This window comes from Pleurodeles waltl, chromosome 1_1 (assembly GCF_031143425.1).
Source record: "Pleurodeles waltl isolate 20211129_DDA chromosome 1_1, aPleWal1.hap1.20221129, whole genome shotgun sequence".
NCBI lineage: Eukaryota > Metazoa > Chordata > Amphibia > Caudata > Salamandridae > Pleurodeles > Pleurodeles waltl.
The window spans coordinates 124,073,861-124,092,040 of NC_090436.1; positions in this window are offsets into that span (position 1 = coordinate 124,073,861).

Sequence of the window (18,180 nt, forward strand, 5' to 3'; positions counted from 1 at the left end):
CTCCAAAGGGGAAGTCTCTAGCCTTTGTCGTTCTTGCAGAAACCTACGCTTCTACTATCCAGTAGCAGCATCTTTGCACCCACAGCTGGCATTTCCTGGGCATCTGCTCATCTCCGACTTGCTTGTGACTTTTGGACTTGGTCCCCTTGTTCCACAGGTACCCTCGACTGGAAATCCATCGTTGTTGCATTGTTGGTTTGTGTCTTTCCTGCAGAATTCCCCTATCACGACTTCTATGTTCTTTGGGGAACTTTAGTGCACTTTGCACTCACTTTTCAGGGTCTTGGGGTGGGCTATTTTTCTAACCCTTACTATTTTCTAATAGTCCCAGCGACCCTCTACAAGGTCACATAGGTTTGGGGTCCATTCGTGGTTCGCATTCCACTTTTGGAGTATATGGTTTGTGTTGCCCCTATCCCTATGTGTCTCCATTGCATCCTATTGTAACTATACAATGTTTGCACTGTTTTCTAATACTATTACTGCATATTTTGGTATTGTGTACATATATCTTGTGTATATTTGTTATCCTCATACTGAGGGTACTCACTGAGATACTTTTGGCATATTGTCATAAAAATAAAGTACCTTTATTTTTAGTATATCTGTGTATTGTGTTTTCTTATGATATTGTGCATATGACACTAAGTGGTACTGTAGGAGCTTCACTCGTCTCCTAGTTCAGCCTAAGCTGCTCTGCTAAGCTACCATTATCCATCAGCCTATGCTGCTAGACACCCTATACACTAATAAGGGATAACTGGGCATGGTGCAAGGTGCAAGTACCCCTAGGTACTCACTACAAGCCAGTCCAGCCTCCTACACCGGTCTCTCGTAATTATCAGACATGCTACGGTTCAGGTTGGACACATTCCTACATGGCAAAATTGCCATCTCGTATATTTGTTACCTGTGTAATGTTTCCTAACAAAGTATAACCCAAAGACTACAGATTATCATTCGTAGACCCCTCTATATGGTGTTCCTGAATACATACAATGTCTGCTCGCAATAGTTTCAGCCCTGCTGCTACATTCGTTCTTTTCAACCAATCAGTCAGACTACAGATATTAGTAGTGGCTATACACATTTGAGTTACTTGTGCCATTTAAAAAATAATATTCTCCTGATCCCACCACACTCAATGTAATCAGCCATAAAAAGTGACATTAGACTGAAGCCAATAACCCTGCGGAATTTTTAAAAGGTTCTCTTTTCTTGTGTTATCTGCGATTACCCCCTCTCACCCTGCTGCCCAACCCCATGCCCATTCCCCAACCTGCACAACCACTCCGTCCAACATACCACCCTATCTCACTCCGTCCTACTTGTTGAAACAATCAGACTACGAATGGTCTGTGTGATGGCTCACTTGCTCACCCTCCATCCCTGGTTAAATATTCACAAGTTCCAAATTCTCTTCTTCCCACAAGAGGAAACAAATGGAATAATCATTTACTCAAATAAAACACAATTCCCCCAGGTACAAATTCATAAGCATCCTCACAGACATAACTGTTCTAAGAAAGGACTAAAAAGACAAAGAGAAAAAAGAAAACAGATCAGAAGGAGTAACATACAGGCCATTGGACTTAAGCCAGTCAATACCTCCCCTATGACTCAGCCACTCATGAATGCATACTCATCTAAGTACGCTTAAACTTTAATCTCTGAGGTAAACACACAAGTCTTATTTTTAAAGATAATCTTGAGATGTGCAAGTTTAGCAAATAAGCTTCAGCTCCATTCTCCTGACAAAGTCTGAGTCTCTAACTTCTTTCCACTGTTACATGGCAAACACCCGGCCTTGTTAAAAGGAACACCCTTCAAAATTGTGTTTGGAGTCAGGAGGTGCTTTGTCATAGACTGCCTGCCTAAGAAGAAAGTTGTCAAAATAAACAATAACAGCTGTAGGCCTACGGGTGCCATCCCCCTGTGATTGACTTTGTTTTTTTCAGCATGAGAGGAAACTGATGGACTTTCTGAATCTCTCTTCCCAATTCCAAAATTCCAGTTCATGAAAAGTTCCCTTGAATAACTTAACCACAAAGGATCTAATATCATTGCCTTCAACCCCTCCTCTATGCCCAAGATACACGTATTATTTTGTCATTGCCTGTTCTCGAAATCCACCAGTTTCCACAGAATATCCAGAACCTGAGATTCTGGGGCCTCTGATTGACCATTGAGACCCGACAACTCTGACTCTAATGTTGGAGTCCAGCTTTCAACCACCATAATTCTTTCTCCAATTTCATTGCAGCTCTTAGAGATCTTTCTCATTCCTACCTGCAATTTCTTCAATGCCATCCTTGCCTTAGGTCCATCAGAGCATGTTTCTTCCTGGTGTAGTTTAACAGTGCAATATACGAGCTCCAGTGTCGGCTACCTCAGTGAGCCCAACGAAATTGCAGGTGGCGGAAGGTTCTGCTATGGATTAACTAGACCATCATACACCTGGTGAGTTGCTGAATAATCCCATTTCAACATAGGGAACGTTAGATTCTCGCCTTTCTTGACAGCTGTCTTCCAGTTTTCTGATCTTATGTGTTGCCTTACGAGCTTAGATGCAGTTGTGGGGCTCAGCTCTTCTGATGAACCGATCATAGTATTAACCAAAGCTGATGAACAGTCTATATCTTCCCCACAAGAAGTATCTGATCCTTTCAATAATGAGAAGAATCTATCTGAGGGTCCATCTAACGTCTGGTATGTTCTGCAACTGTCCTCAGCAGCCACAATACCATTACTACACGCCTTGACCATTAACAGGGAGTCTCTGCCATCTCTACTCCTGCAATGCCTATTAACTTTGAGAATACTACCTTTGAGAACTCCAGTTCAATCAAGTCAGGATGTATTAGGTGCCTATGGCACTTCTACTGTGTTTGTAGAGATCACGTTTTTGCAGAGTGGCAGATGTATAGACATTTGCACTAGTGATAGACGGTACAGCAGGCGAAATCAAAGTATCAGCAGAGGGGAACACCTCTCATGAGGCCATTTCTTCAGACTGCAGAGAAGTAGGTGTGGTAAACAAAGGAGCATTTACCCCTTTGCCCTCTTCTTTCTTAGAGGCTTTATGACTTAGTACCTCACATGGGTCCTCTTCACCCCCCTCCATTATGTGATGTAAAGTTTCACTGATCTAGGCTCCAGGTTCCGCAAGAAAAATGCTAAGTTGCTGAAGCATTGCATCATAAGGGCTGACAGCAGAGCTACTGGACAGATTGAAGGATATAGCAGTTTTCTGAGTAGGGGGGTCCTATTCCCTGTGCAAGAGCAAATACTTGCCATCACTGTCAACACCCCCTTTGCCAACATTATAAGCACATAAGTGTCACTCACAGTTTCACCTTGGTTTCTTTACAGGTCCTGTATTCCTGGGAGCTTTCTTAACCCCCCTGGCGCCATAAGGAGGTTGGCAATGAAAGGCCAGAAGCCAGGTCCATGAGCCAATGCGGCGCTAGCAGCACCTGCCATGTCAACATCTTTCCCCAACAACCGGGGCTTGTTGTGGTTTGGCCCTAACTTCTGTGTCATGCTGTTGCTTCCATCCGTTTTCATGTGGGGCTGGCCAGAGGTACGTGGTGCTGCCAGCAACTTCCCCCCTGGTCGCCATCTTGCCTCTCTCATCAGCTTGAGGTTCTGGTGACATTTGCAAGCCACTTGGATTTTGGCCTTGTGGTATATGATGTCACCAGAATCCCTGAATGGTTATATTGGACCACATTCCACAGTTACCCATTATGTATCCTTTTACTATATGGAAAGCTGTCAATCACAGGGTGTTTTTCAGATAAAGGTTCCAGTTGTGAGCATAAACAATGAAAGCTACAAGGAATACATGTTCCAAAGAAATGCATTTTTGATCTTGCTCTTCTATTTTGTTTTGTTGCTCTGTTTTATGCCTCGGAAGTGGATGGAACATGCGAATCAGACCTAAATCACATGCTCTATTTAAACAGACAACCTTTTTAGTCTAAAGTTGCCATATCTGCCACTTTGTTACATCAATGACATGCACAGAATGTTTTTACAAACTTGCAAAAAGGTCAAATACGAGATGTTGTGGTGAACAAACTATTTTCCTATTGGTAGCTAACATTTATCAGGGCCTTACAAGTAAATGCTTCCAATACAAAGACCAATAGCAAAATATTTTGAGTTACCTAATTAATCAATACTGGAGGTGATCATATATATCTTAAGAAAAAAGAAGTCTAGACTGATACATTCAATGTATAATATAACGTGTTTATAATTTGTTGCAAGGAGTGTGCTATGTGCTCTGTTGATCACACAGTGAAAAATTCCAAAGTGGAGGGGACCATTATCTAAAAGTCATATGGCAATGAAACAATATTAAATACAAACAGATCAACAATGAAGTTTCTTAACTGAATGATCAACAATGAAAAGATATTGAGTTCATCAATTAATCAATACTGGAATTGATCATATATGTTAAGAAAGAAATGAAAAGGGTAGACCCACATATTCAATGTACAATATAACATGTATTAATAGCATCTTGCAAGGAAAGTTGCCTGTGCTCAGGTGATCCCACAGTGAAAAACTTGAGTAGTGTGGACCAGAGTGTGTAATATAAGTGATAATAAAACAATTTTAAAAGATTGTGGTCAGTGCAATGCTCCAGTCCTGAGGTGTAAATAGTCAATCATATATTATGGTCACATCATCATGGTTGTTGACGGCGTTTCGACTAGGGTGAGCGGTGAACTCTGCTCCGCTCGCGGAGTTTGAGGAGGTTTTCCCACTCTGCTTAGAGTGCAGAGTACCAAAAAACTTGAGGAAAATCTCACTCAGACCATCTCCCAGCCAGATTTCTCAACGTGGGCGGTTGCGGATGGTCACTACCACTCATGTTGAGAAACCTTATATTCGCTTTGAGAAAGGTGCCACTCAAGTAGAAAATCTACTCCAGTGGCAGAAAAGAAGCAGTGCCCTTTTGCTCTGCGCGTAGTGCTGATTTTTCAGCGTGGGACAAACACCCTGCGCTAAAAAAAAGTGCAAACGGTCCAAATGCACCACACAGCTTGCTGGAACTCTGCGTAGCGTGGTGGGATTTTTTTGGGTAACTACGCGAACTCCACCCAGACCTAGTTTCGACCCTGTATCATTGAAGGGTCATCAGGACTAACATCATTTTGATGATGCAGGTGCAATATCAGAAAAAAATTATCCAGGATGTAAATTGGCAAAGGTAATTGGGTAATTCATAAATCAGTAGAGATGAAAAATCCAGAGTCCTATGTTAACTATTTCTGGAAAACATGAGTTCTGCACGCCAATAGGGGGATATGCTCATGCTCTGCAGTCTGTGTACCATAAACCATGCTGGAGGTCCTCACCCATGGAGGTCAAGTAGGGGTAACCAAGGGTTGCAGCTGAGACCCATGGCTTGCCCTTTGTGACCCTTTGCACTGTCTTTGTGACCCCTGCCGCAGAGGTGTCAAAATCAGTGCCAGAAACACAGGGGCAGCTCAGATGGTGTTCCACTCTCCTTGTTTTCTGCCATTCTTTTTGTTACACGCATAGTGGATATTATTGCATTATTCTCTATTACTGTGATAAAAAATGAATTACAATCTGTTGGAATATGACTTTCCCTAGTAGTTGAGGTAAGCAAAAATTGCTTTTAAATGTATGTTGTGTGCATGCTTGTCGGTGAGAGTGTGTTTATGTGAGAGAGACTACGTGTATGTGTGAATATGTGTGTATGTGTAAGCATGTGTGCATGTGAGTAAAAGGGAAGGTCAAAGGGCATGTGGTATCCTTTTCTGTACCCCAGGCATTTTGGTGAATTGACATCCATGTCGACACCAGCATGTAATTGGAGAGCCACTGGCCACAGTTCGAAAGATGACCAAGCAATATGATCAGAGAAGGAGGGAAACTGAGGCCCAGACATTCAGGTCTCTGAAATAACCATTTCCACATACATGTCTTTTCAAATCTGGCACCAGCTTCAGGCTTTGTATTCAAAAACCAAATTAGAAGTGGAGCAGCTGGGTCTTTGGAAATGAGGATTTCCCTTGCTTCTTAGTAAAGATGGCAGGGCTAGAGAGACTGGTACAAGAAAAGAACAGAGTCACAAATTTGGCTTTCTTTGCTATCTGAAACAGGAACTGGGTCATATTACATCAAAATATTGGAAACCACTAAATCATTGTTATAAGTCAGTAGCTGTAGTAGAAATGTAACTAGATTTTAGACTCATCTTGGGTCTAACTTGGAGCTTTGTAACAGCAAAGATTTTTGATGACCAGAAATATTTCTGTGTCTGTAGGAAAAATACCAAACAACCAACTTTAACCAGTCCGTATTCTGTTGTGCGTTGGCCTGAGTTGGCTTCATAGGGTTTAGTCTACCACATCCCATAAACTAATATTGCCCTTATAACTATTGTATTTACTATAACATTTTTTTTTTACTGTGACAATAGACCAATGCACTCTCTTTCTTTTTTTTTTTGGCTTTTTAAACATTCATTGTTTTAATTAATTTGTTTGAGAATATTAAATTATTTATTTTTCTATTACGTTTGTGGGCCTAATTGAAGTTCATTCACGACTCATATGAGGACAGTACCCTCTCTCCCAATAACTTAAATTAACAGTTTGCTGCTCATACCCATCCCACAACATTTAGAAACACCCCGCCCTGAATCAATATTTAACAACATACCGGATATTTTGCCATTGTCAGCCACACCCTCAGTGACAGTATCTCTTATCCCTGGCCTCTTTTGCCTCACCCAAGTCCAATGTCATTCTCTTCTCTTTCAATGATGAGGTAGCATTCTATTGATAATATCATTTGCCTGCAATGGGTTTGTCACCCACATTTTCCTACAACTGTTAAGTTTCTTCAGGCCCAGAAGATGTGGAAAACTGAGTGAATGATGGCAGACCGTATTCACAATGCCACCACCTTCCTCAGACCACTGTAGGTCCGGGGAGAGGGCAGTTGTTCATCGCCCACACAAGCACCAGATTCAAAGCACATTTCTTTACTTCTTTGATGTATGCATGGGAATAATCAGTATATATTCAAGCGTTTAAATGAGAATGGCTAGCAGTGGAAGCCATTACATTTTCACAAGCTGGATCTGCTGGATTGTGACAAGCACTATGGCCCTCATTACGACCCTGGTGGACGGTGCAAAAAAGGCAGTAAGACCGCAAACAGGCCGGCGGTCATTACCGCCCCATTATGACATTGGCGGTTTGGCATATGCCAAACTGCCTATGTCCTACACCGTCCACCACAGCGGTAACGACCGCCAGGCTGGAGACAAGGGTCTAAAGCCCGGCAGCCGTCACTAGTCCGCCGATGGTATCAGGACCCCACATACCGCCATGGATTTAGTGGGGTTTTCAACCGCCACAAAATCCATGGCGGTATGCCAGGGAATTGGGTCCTCCCATGAGTCCACCCCCAAAACCCACGACCCCCCTACCACCACCCAAAGGTAGTAGGTCCCCCTCCCTACCCTGACCCCCATAGACCCCCAAACATACCCCCCACACCCCTCTTCACGTACGCTCACACCACTCACACACATACACACGCACACACATGCATACATGCACACATACATACACTAAACATTTCCCCTACACACATTACACCCCCGCATACATACACGCACTCACACACCCCCTCTACACACTCACACGCACACCCCCATGGACGCACACACCACATAACACCGCTCACCTAACGGACGATCACCTTACCTGTTTCAGTGATCCTCCGGGAGGGAACGGGAACGATGGGGGCTGCTCCGCCACCAGCTCCCCATCTCCAGAACACTGGCACGCCGAATACTGATTCGTATGTTGGCGGTGTTCTGATGACGTGGCGGTGACGGTGGAGCAGCCTCCACTACACCGCAGACCGCCAGTATGGCTGCTGGCGGCTCTCCATCCAAAAAAGGGCGGAGGGTCACCAGCAGTCATAATATGGTTGGCGAAAGACCGCCAACACTGGCGGTCTTCTGCCCGGCAGAACCTCGACGGTCTTTGAAAGAGACCGCCGAGGTTGAAATGAGGGCCTATATCTCTTTGTTTCTACAAGAGTCGTGAAGCAGCGCCATAACTATAATGTCAAGCATGCAACTTTTCCATGTATTAGTATAAAATGAATTGTAGCTTGATAAGTCCATGGACTAGGGGGTTGTTAAGGCATCATCTGTTTCCATGCACCCCTTTTCTGCATTTAACATGGTAAGTAGTACTTCCTGACACTGACCAGGATATGTGTTTGTAGATATTTGAGTCCTCTTCCTATATGCTTCTTTTGAGAATTGCTTATATTTTTGCAAGAAATGTTATCATGAAGAGTATTGTTTTGTAGTGGGACACTTAGAAAAGCTTGTAAAGTCTTTAAAAAATGTCATGATACGCATACTTGTAAAGCACACTTTTACCTAAGAGGGTATACTGGTGCTGAACAGGTATGCGTGCCTAGCCCTGCCTATGGTAGGTTAGCCTTTTGAAAATCCAGGTCTTCAGCTTTTTGTGAAATTGAAGAAGAGAGAAGGAGGCTCTGATGTGGATTGGGAGGCCCTTCCATGCTTTAGGAATGACATAAGGGAACAGCCGTCCTCCTGATATGGGCTTTTGTATGTGTAGGAGGTATGGGGAGGTGATAGGGTGGTTGGTGGAAGGAGATGTGACTGTTTAGGCCGGTTGGAACTAAGCTGCGTAGTGCCTTGAATGTGGGTATGAGTAGTTTGAAATGAGGATGTTTCTGTATGAGGTGCCAGTGGAGTTCCCTCAGGTGTGGTGTGATGTGAGTTCTGTGTGGGAGGAAGAGGATGAGTCTAGCTGTGGATGGTTTGCGGTCTTCTATTGAGCTACTTGGTGATCCCGGCATGTGTATCAGGAGCCGGTGGTGCTCCCTGAGGCATGGTGTGACGTGGGTTCTGTGTAGGAGGATGAGTTTGGGGATGAGTCTAGCTCTGGATGGTTTGTAGTCTTCTACTCAGCTGCATGGTGATCTCGGTGTTGAAGGTGTTCCCATAAACCGACTTGCTGGTGACTAGAGCGTGACTGACAATATTTCCTAGTATTACTTGAAAGCCATTTGAAGATCTTCTTGAGCGTCTTTAGGGTGTGGAAGCCAGATGAAGTGATGACGTTGTCTTGTGCGGTCTTGTTCAGTTTGCTGTTAATTATTAATCCGAGGTTCCTGGCATGGCTGATGGGTGTGGGTTCAAGTTTGGCTGGCCACCAGTTTGAGTCCCATAATAAGGTATTCTTGCTGAAGATCACTATTTCTGTCTTGTTGTTGTTTAGCATGATAGTGTAGACTTTCATCCAATAAGTGACTTTAGTCATGCAGGTGTTGTTGGATGTCTTGTCTGAGAGGAAGAGTATGAATTGCATTTGAAATTCACAAATACTATGATTTTAATCCAGTGGTCTCAAAATATGCCTTAATATTACTCATTTACTAATCACGGGTTTTAATAAAGTTTATGTGATATCACAACACTAATGTGTGAAGTGCTTATATGGTAGGTCCAACATATCTGTATCAACAAAGCTCGGTAAGTTACACATTTGACACTGACATCTGGTCAGAATTGCATGTTGCAACTCTGAATGCTGGCAACATTTAATCATCCTGCTAATCTTTTGAGGTTGGTAAATTTAGAATCATAAACTGGGTAACGGGAACAACCATTACTTTGCACACTTAGTTGCAACACATACAAAGGACGTTATTACTGCAATATGTAATCTGAAGCAAATTCAGGCTGTATGTCAGAACAACACATGCCTTTTCCTCACATGCGTTGCTCCGCAGTCTTTACAACAAATGCGTCTTTTCCAATCATTCCTTTACCACGCGTATCATTACAACAACATGCCTTATGGAAAGCACTAGACTTTGGGGCACTGTAATTTACTATTCCAACTCTAGTCTGCACAGCAGTAGGGAAAGTGTTGGAATTTAAAGTCCAACGCTGCTTTCCCTAAGTCATGTCAATGTAATGACATGCATGGTAAAGGAATGCGTGGTAGAGCCACATTCAATGTAACGTCCTCATTGTAACTATAGTGAGTGGTTCGGTTGTCATGGTAAAGGCTGTTTCCTCTAAATTTATCAGCCATAGCTTGGTTAATACTGTCCCCATCCACATCAAGAATGAAACTGATAAATCCTTTTAGTTCTGGCTTGACATCCCAGCTGTCTGCATACCTATTGTTACCGATCATTTAAAAATATATAGAGAGAAAGGGGTTTGGCTCCACCCGTATTTCTCTCTCACCTCTCCTCATACTATTGGATGTTGAAGTATCAGTCCCATTCGTTTGATATGCTTGTATTGCAATACATGAGGGACTATTTTACATTTCTTTAGTTTTACACTGAGTCATCATGAATTTAATTCACATTTATATTGTTCACAGTAAGCAATAATTTTTTGTTTTGTTTTTCCGTGACCATGCATTTGAGGAACCTGGGCAAGTCACATGTTTACATACATATATGTTTACCCACAAAACACACAGGTGGATCCTGACAGCACACAGATGGAGAGTCTGCAGACATTTAAAACTACTATGGAAAATGGAACCTGGAAAGCTCCCAAGCATATAGTGAATGATCTAACCATTGTCTATCTTAATGCATGCTCACTGGTTAAACATCATCTCAAGATATCTTATATCCTAGATTCAGATTCCCCTGACATACTGTTCCTAACGGAAACTTGGTTAACAGAGGACTGTCTGGCTGATATTCTAGGGGTGCTCCCGCAGAATTATTATATTCTCAATTACAACAGACCTCAGGAGAAAAAAGGTGGAGGGGTGGCCGCAATTATTCAAAAGCATCTGGCCTTTACTACATTTACTCCCGTACCAACCTTGATGGCAGAGAGCATTGTAAGAAAACTGGAATCGCCAATATCCCCCTTAATATGTATTCTTGTGTACAGACCCCTGGGCCCATGCTCCAGTTTCCCCCACTCTTTGAAGATCTTTTATCTGTCTTAGTTATTGATTACACATACTAAAGGTCATATCTTAGATCAGGTCTGGTTGTTACATCTAATTGTATCTGACCTTAAGTTTCTCCCATGTACTTGGTTGGATCATAACTTAATAATTTTGTCATAAATGACATAACACCTAGGATACTACCTACCAGCCCTGGCACTTATTCAAGAAATTGGAATTGTGTCAATCTTGATGGCTTCTTGATTCACTGACTTTGTCCATACCCACTTATAGTGGGAATATAGATGACTCAGAGGAGCTGCAAACAGAGTGGACCAGGGAAGCTAGTAATCTACATGCCCCTAGGTGTAATACAAACCAATTCGCTGCCATGAAGCATCAAACTGGTATACAGAAGACTTAAAGAGAGCAAAGCTTGAGTTATGCCAATCTGAACAAAAACAGCAGAAACCATATACACCAGACAAAAAGTAGTTACACCCTGCGACTAAAGGCCTATAAGAAAGCAATCTGGCAAATTTACCTACCTTTCAAATACATTTTTAAACTCCAAAAACAAAACTAAAGAAATATTCAACATTGTTACTGAACTCTCCAACCCAGATCGTTCATATGCTCCGGTGGTCTCTACTCAAAAATGTGACTACTCAAATTCTTTTTTCATTAATAAAATACGGATGATAAAGGATAGTGTTGGAAATAGCCTTTCTGCAGGGTCACTCCCAAACTTTTTGCCTTCCTCCATCTCTTTTTCTGACCTCATTTTTGCTGGCTTTAGGACTCTGCGCACTTTACCACTGATAATCAGTGCTAAAGTGCATATGCTCTCTCCTTAAAACATGGTGACGTTGGCTCATACCTTATTGGCTTATTTAATTTAATTGTAGGTCCCTAGTCAAGAGCACAACATGTGCCCAGGGCCTGTAAATTAAATGCTACTAGTGGGCTGCACCACATAAGTAGCCCCCTAACCATGTCTCAGGCCTGCCACTGCAGAGCCTGTGTGTGCAGTTTCACTGCCACTTCGACTTGGCATTTAAAAGTACTTGCCAACCCTTGAATTCCTCTTTTTCTACATATAAGTCACCCCTAAGGTAGGCCCTGCCCTAGGTAACCCATAGGGCAGGGTGCTATGTATTTAAAAGGCAGGACATGAACATGTGTGTTCTATATGTCCATGTAGTGTAAAACTCCTAAATTCATTTTACACTGCTGTGAGGCCTGCTCCTTTCAATGGATAGCATTAGGGTTACCCGCATACACTGTTTGAGTGGTAGATTCTGATCTTAAAGGAGTAGCCAGGTCATATTTTGTATGGCCAGAATAGTAATAGAAAATTCTGCTGACTGGTGAAGTTGGATTTAATATTGCTATTCTAGAAACGCCACTTTTAGAAAGTGAGCATTTCTCTACACTTAAATCCTTCTGTGCCTTCCAATCCACATCTGGCTAGGTTAGTTGACAGCTCCCTTGTGCATCTCACTCAGACAACCCCAAACACAGGATACTCAGTCACACCTGCAAGCATCTGCATACTGAATGGGTCTTCCTGGGCTGGGAGGGTGGAGGCCCTGACACTTACATGTCAAAGGACAGTAGCCTGCCCTCACATAGAGGACTGCCACAACCCCTACTGTGACCCTGGCAGACAGGATAGAACTGAAAGGGGACCTTGTACACTTCTAGGCCACTCTTTGAAGTCTCCTTCACTTCAAAGGCACATTTGGGTATTTAAGCAGGGTCTCTGACCCTACCAACTCAGACACTTCTGGACAAGATGCCACTGGAGAAGAATCCCTGAACCAGAACCTGAAACCTGCCAAGATGAACTGCCTGGCTGGCTGAAGGACTTACCTGACTGCTTTTCTGCAAAGGACTGCTGCCCTGCTGTTGCCCTGCGGCCTTGCTGTCCTCTTCTGAGAAGTGCTCTCCAAGGGCTTGGATAGAGCTTGCTTTCTGTTCCTTGAAGTCTTAGGACCAAAAAGAATTCATCCTGCAAAAGAACTCCTTGTGTAGCGAAAATTCGACGCACAGCCTGCAAGAAAAGGCGCACAGCCTCCATTGCGGTGAAAAAATCACTGTACGCCAAACCAGATCACACGCAGCCCGACTTCGCAAGAGAAGATTGATGCAGTGCCAGCGTTGCGACCAGAACTTTGATGCACAGCCCACTGGATCAACGCAAAGCTGAACCAGAATGACACAGCCCGACTTCCTGAGAGGAATCGACGCAGCGCCTGCCATGCGGTAGAAATTTCCATGCATCGCCCACCAGATCGACGCAGCCCCTGTGACTTCATCTTGCACGCCCAGGATTTCAACACATCATCCCCAGGGCGTCCGAAAACCCTGCAACCCGAAGAGGATCCCAGTCTACGTGCCGGAAATTGAAAACTCACTGACGCCTTGTCTGTGTGCGCCGGAAAAATCGACGCACACCTCCCCATTTTCCACGCACCTCCTCCTCTGTGGTGCCTTTCGGAGAATTTGAACACAAACCAGGTACTTTGTGCTTGCAAGAGACACTTGTTGCTTTTTAAAGACACTTTATATCATTTCTACAGTGATATTTCAACGTATACTTATTGATTCTTGATCGTTTTGATCTGCATTTATCCAGATAAATATTATGTATTTTTCTAAACACTGTGTGGTGTATTTTTGTGGTGGTATACTGTGTTATTGCATGATTTATTGCACAAATACTTCACACATTGCCTTCTAAGTTAAGCCTGACTGCTCAGTGCCAAGCTACCAGAGGGTGGGCACAGGATAATTTGGATTGTGTGTGACTTACCCTGACTAGAGTGAGGGTCCTTGCTTGGACAGGGGTAACCTGACTGCCAACCAAAGACCCCATTTCTAACAGATAGCATTTCTCTCAGTTCCTTAACCTATGCCGTACTCTCCCCCTTGGGTCCAAAAGATTGTTTCTTCTCACCTTCCTGATCCAGTGATATCACCTTCAAGGAGGCGGTAGTCATTCCACTTCAAAAGAAAGTTGGTGAAGACCCTTCTGTTTTGAAGAACTACAGTCCCATCTCATTACTTCCCTACGTAGCCAAGATATTAGAGGCACATATTTCCCAGTTTCTCTGCTCATCCTTAGAGGATTCCACCTTTCTAGACCCACACCAGGCAGGTTTCCGTCCCGCCCACTCTACAAAACTGTCATATTATCCCTAGTAGGTGATATGAGAGAAGACACAGACAAAGGATTAGCCCAGGCTTTAGTTCTTTAGGACTTATCAGCCACCTTTGAGATGGTAGATTTTGATATTCTAATCAAGTCTGGAGGTCTTCAGGGATCAGCATTAGATTGGATGAAATCCTTTCTCTCAGGCTGTTCTCAAATAGTCTGTCTTGCTCCCATTTGCTCATCCAAGGTTAAGCTCAACTGCGAGTACTACAGGGCTCTTCTTTATCCTGCAATCTATTTAACATCTACATTCACCCACTGCTTCACACCTTACAGAGGCGAGGAGAGAAAATATACAACTATGCCGACAACATGCCGTTGCTCCTCAACATGACGGAATCCACAGAGTTCTTTCAGAGTACTATGTTATTAATCCAAAATTGGATGAACCATCACCAGCTGAAGTCGAACTCTGACAAAACCGAAATAGTAAAGACAAACTGCATAGTTGGAACCCCTGCTTCTGGCCTGTAGAGATGGGCACTCCTCCTATGCCTAAAGGCCTCAGGATTCTTGTTGATGACATGAAGCCTCAGATAGGCGCAGTAACTTTGTCTTGTTTTTTCCAGCTCTGGAAAATAAAGAAAATTTAAAAATACTTTACTTTAGAAGTCATCATTGAGGGTATCAGTGCCCTTGGTATGTCCTGGATTAGTTATGCTCACTCCTTCTATCTGGGAATTCCAGAGGGATTGAATGAGAGGATGCAGATGGTTCAAAATCAGGCACCAGCCCAGAAAGTGCCACATCAAGCTGCTGATGGCACAATTACACTGGCTTCCAGGCTTCCAGTCGCTCAGAGGACCCTGTTTAAAACTGTGCATGTTTTTCAAATCTCAATATGGAAAAAGTCCAACTTTTGTGACCTCCAAAATCTGGAAACAGACTCTCAAATATAAACTCAGATCAGCCCACCAAAAATTAACAAAACGAGATTGAGTGGTACTAGATTTTCCACGATTGCTCCAAAGGTATGTCATTCTCTACCTCCACACACATTACAGCCACAAATACTTATGCGAGCTTCAGTACCTCATTGAAAACCTGACTCTTTAAACAGGCTTATGGCAAACTTTTTGGGTCTTCCTTGCTTCTATGCCTCAGCGCTATGAAACTTGTATGTGCGCTTTATAAATATGCTACAGCATAACAAAGACATATGCATACGTGTACAAAATCCAGTAGTGTTGTGGTTTGCACTAGATCACTTGGCAGGAATACAGTGACAATCACTTTGAGGTCACAGCTTTCCAGGGAGCGTCAAGCTTTTTGGGGAGATTACGATCCTTCACTGCCTGAGGAGGTTGGATAAACATGCTGCGAATCTAATAAAGGTTTATGAAGTGACTTTGAAGTGAAAAGCATATTCTTAACAGGTAGTTTAAAACAAATTGAGCATTGACAATCGTTCCTCAATGTAGAAGTGCCTGGAAACACAGGCTCTCACAAATGCAGTTTACATGCATTGGCACATTAAATCTAGACCCTTCCTCTCTGCCAGTGCTTGTTTACGTTGTGTAGCATTTCCTCCCTGGCAGCTCTAACCAGTGCACTTTATCCCTGCAGTTTTTTTTTCTAGCTATAATGACACCAATTAAATTACCTTGCAGCCCGAGTTTAATTTGGCAGGAATGATTATTCCATAAAACAGTTACGGCTCTAATTGACATGAAGTGCCTGCAAAATATGTCTTTTGCAGCAGCCCCTGTCAAAATCACATTGATATGCTAATACAGACTACAGGCTCTTAGAATCACTTCATACTGAAAGATATTGGAAATTGAATTACTTCGTTTTCAGATGCCTGGAATCCGGTGATCTCTCTATATATGTATCTAAATAAGTGCAACTCTTTCGGTGGCTAAACAGCTGCGCGAGGGCATCTCCATGGAGACCGCTTGACTCATGACAATTGTGTTTGTCATGAAGTCATTAGCTGTATGAATTGCACTTTGAGATTGTCAAGTGCATACTCTAGGAACATTTCAGCAGCGTTTGTGGAGCCTTTTTATTTACCCAATTTAAGCTTTTATGGATTTATAATGCAAGGAATTAATGATCTGTGCTGCGCGCTTCTACCCGATCGAACATTTGTAACTGGATAAAGGTGATTTTATATTGCTATTTTTCTGTATTTATCCCTTTTGTGTGGTTTTCTTCTCATTTGACCACCTTTCTGAGCTGACTGGATTGTGATTTAAAGCTGGTTTAAGGCATTGAAAAGGGTCAATACCTTCAGCAAATGTTCATAAATATTTTTGCAACTTCCAATTAAATCAACCACTGACATAACTATTTAATCATATTTTTAAATGAGCCAGCTGAGGTCATCACACTGTACAAAACTATGTCGACAGCTTATTATGATATCTTAGCCTATTGCTAAGTATTAATAATAAACTAGCAGAGGTTTTAAAAAGCTTAGTTGAATTTCAGCTGTCTAAAACATTCTCGGTAGGTAATATCCTCCATTTGAAAGATGCGTATAATCATGGAAGCAGTTGATTGGTCTAAAAGACATTTCCGGTAAAACTGCTCCTGCGCAGTATGGTCGACCCATTGTGAATTTAGATGCCAGTGCCAAGTTATAGATATCTACGTTCACTTGGCATCGATCGAATCTGTGGCATTAGCGTGACAAAGGACAACAAAATGCGTGGGAAAGCAATTAACCATACGTTGATCACACATGCACCACCCATGTTTTCCCACATCACTGAAAATAAGAAAGTCCCCAATTCACCCCAATCACAATTAGTAGGAGTTGTGAAGCTGAGTACCTAGTAAATTGGGGCAGGTGTCACATGGGCAAGGATCAATGCTTGATTTCCAGACTAACCACTTAGGACACTGCATAGAACTCGTTTGCATAGGCAGGGATTGTTCTGAAATCCCTGGTGGAGCTGGCTCTTCTGGATAACACTACACACCTTGTGCTACAACTGCTATGGATATGGACATCTTACCCACTGAGGGATGAAGAATAACATCTTCATTACACAAATCATAAAACAGCTGTCCTGAGGATTACCAAGAATTGTGAATTATGTTTCCATGTTCTCTATGGCCTAAGAAATACAGCATTGTGTAACACGTGTGTAGCTCTTCAGTGACTGGAGATCCCCACACACATAGGTGTTGGAAATTGGGTTACTGGCTGAGGGGGTTGAAACCCCACTCAAGCAGCAACCATAGTCTCTGTCATGGTGAAAGACAAGCCAACTCCAAATTAACCTGTGCTTAGCTCTCTGGTAGCTTGGCAAAAGCAGTGAGGCTTAGCTTGGAGGCATTGTGTAAAGTAAAGGAATAGTGTGGAAACACAACACAAGAAAAATTCCACAACATAGAGCAACATTTGATAAATTATTTGAGACCAAAACGGCAAAAAATCTGACCAGTATAACCAAAGACATATACTTTAAAAGATTTAAGTGAAAACAGTGCCTAGCAGCACAAAGTACTAACTATGGTTATCTGGTCAGCTGGGCAAAGGCACAAGTTCAGGCCAACCACGATGGAATGCGGGTCGGATATAGAGAGCACAGTAGACCTGCTGAACAATGAACCTTGAATACTGGTGTACAGAGCATTGCAAGATCCTGCGTTGAGGATGTGTTGCACAGTGGTGGTTCCGAGGAGCTGTTGTGCTACGATGCCGAGTCCTACATCATCATTGAGGATGCAATCGATGAGGTGCTTGTGATGCAAAGGCCTGCATCGAGGATGAATTGTGCAGCAGGGAACTGGGGGCTGTAGTGCAAGGTCCTGGGTCATCGTCAAGTATGCCGTCGACAAGGGGCTTGAAATGCAAAGACCTGCGCTGAAGATGCGTCACTCAGTGGTGGTTCTGAGGGAGCTGCAGGCTGCAATGTGAGGTGCTGCATCAGGTATGCATCATGCAATGATGGTTCCTAAGCAGGGCTGCTAGGAGATGGGTCATACTGTGACAGCTGGACTGGCAGAACATGTTCAGGCCCA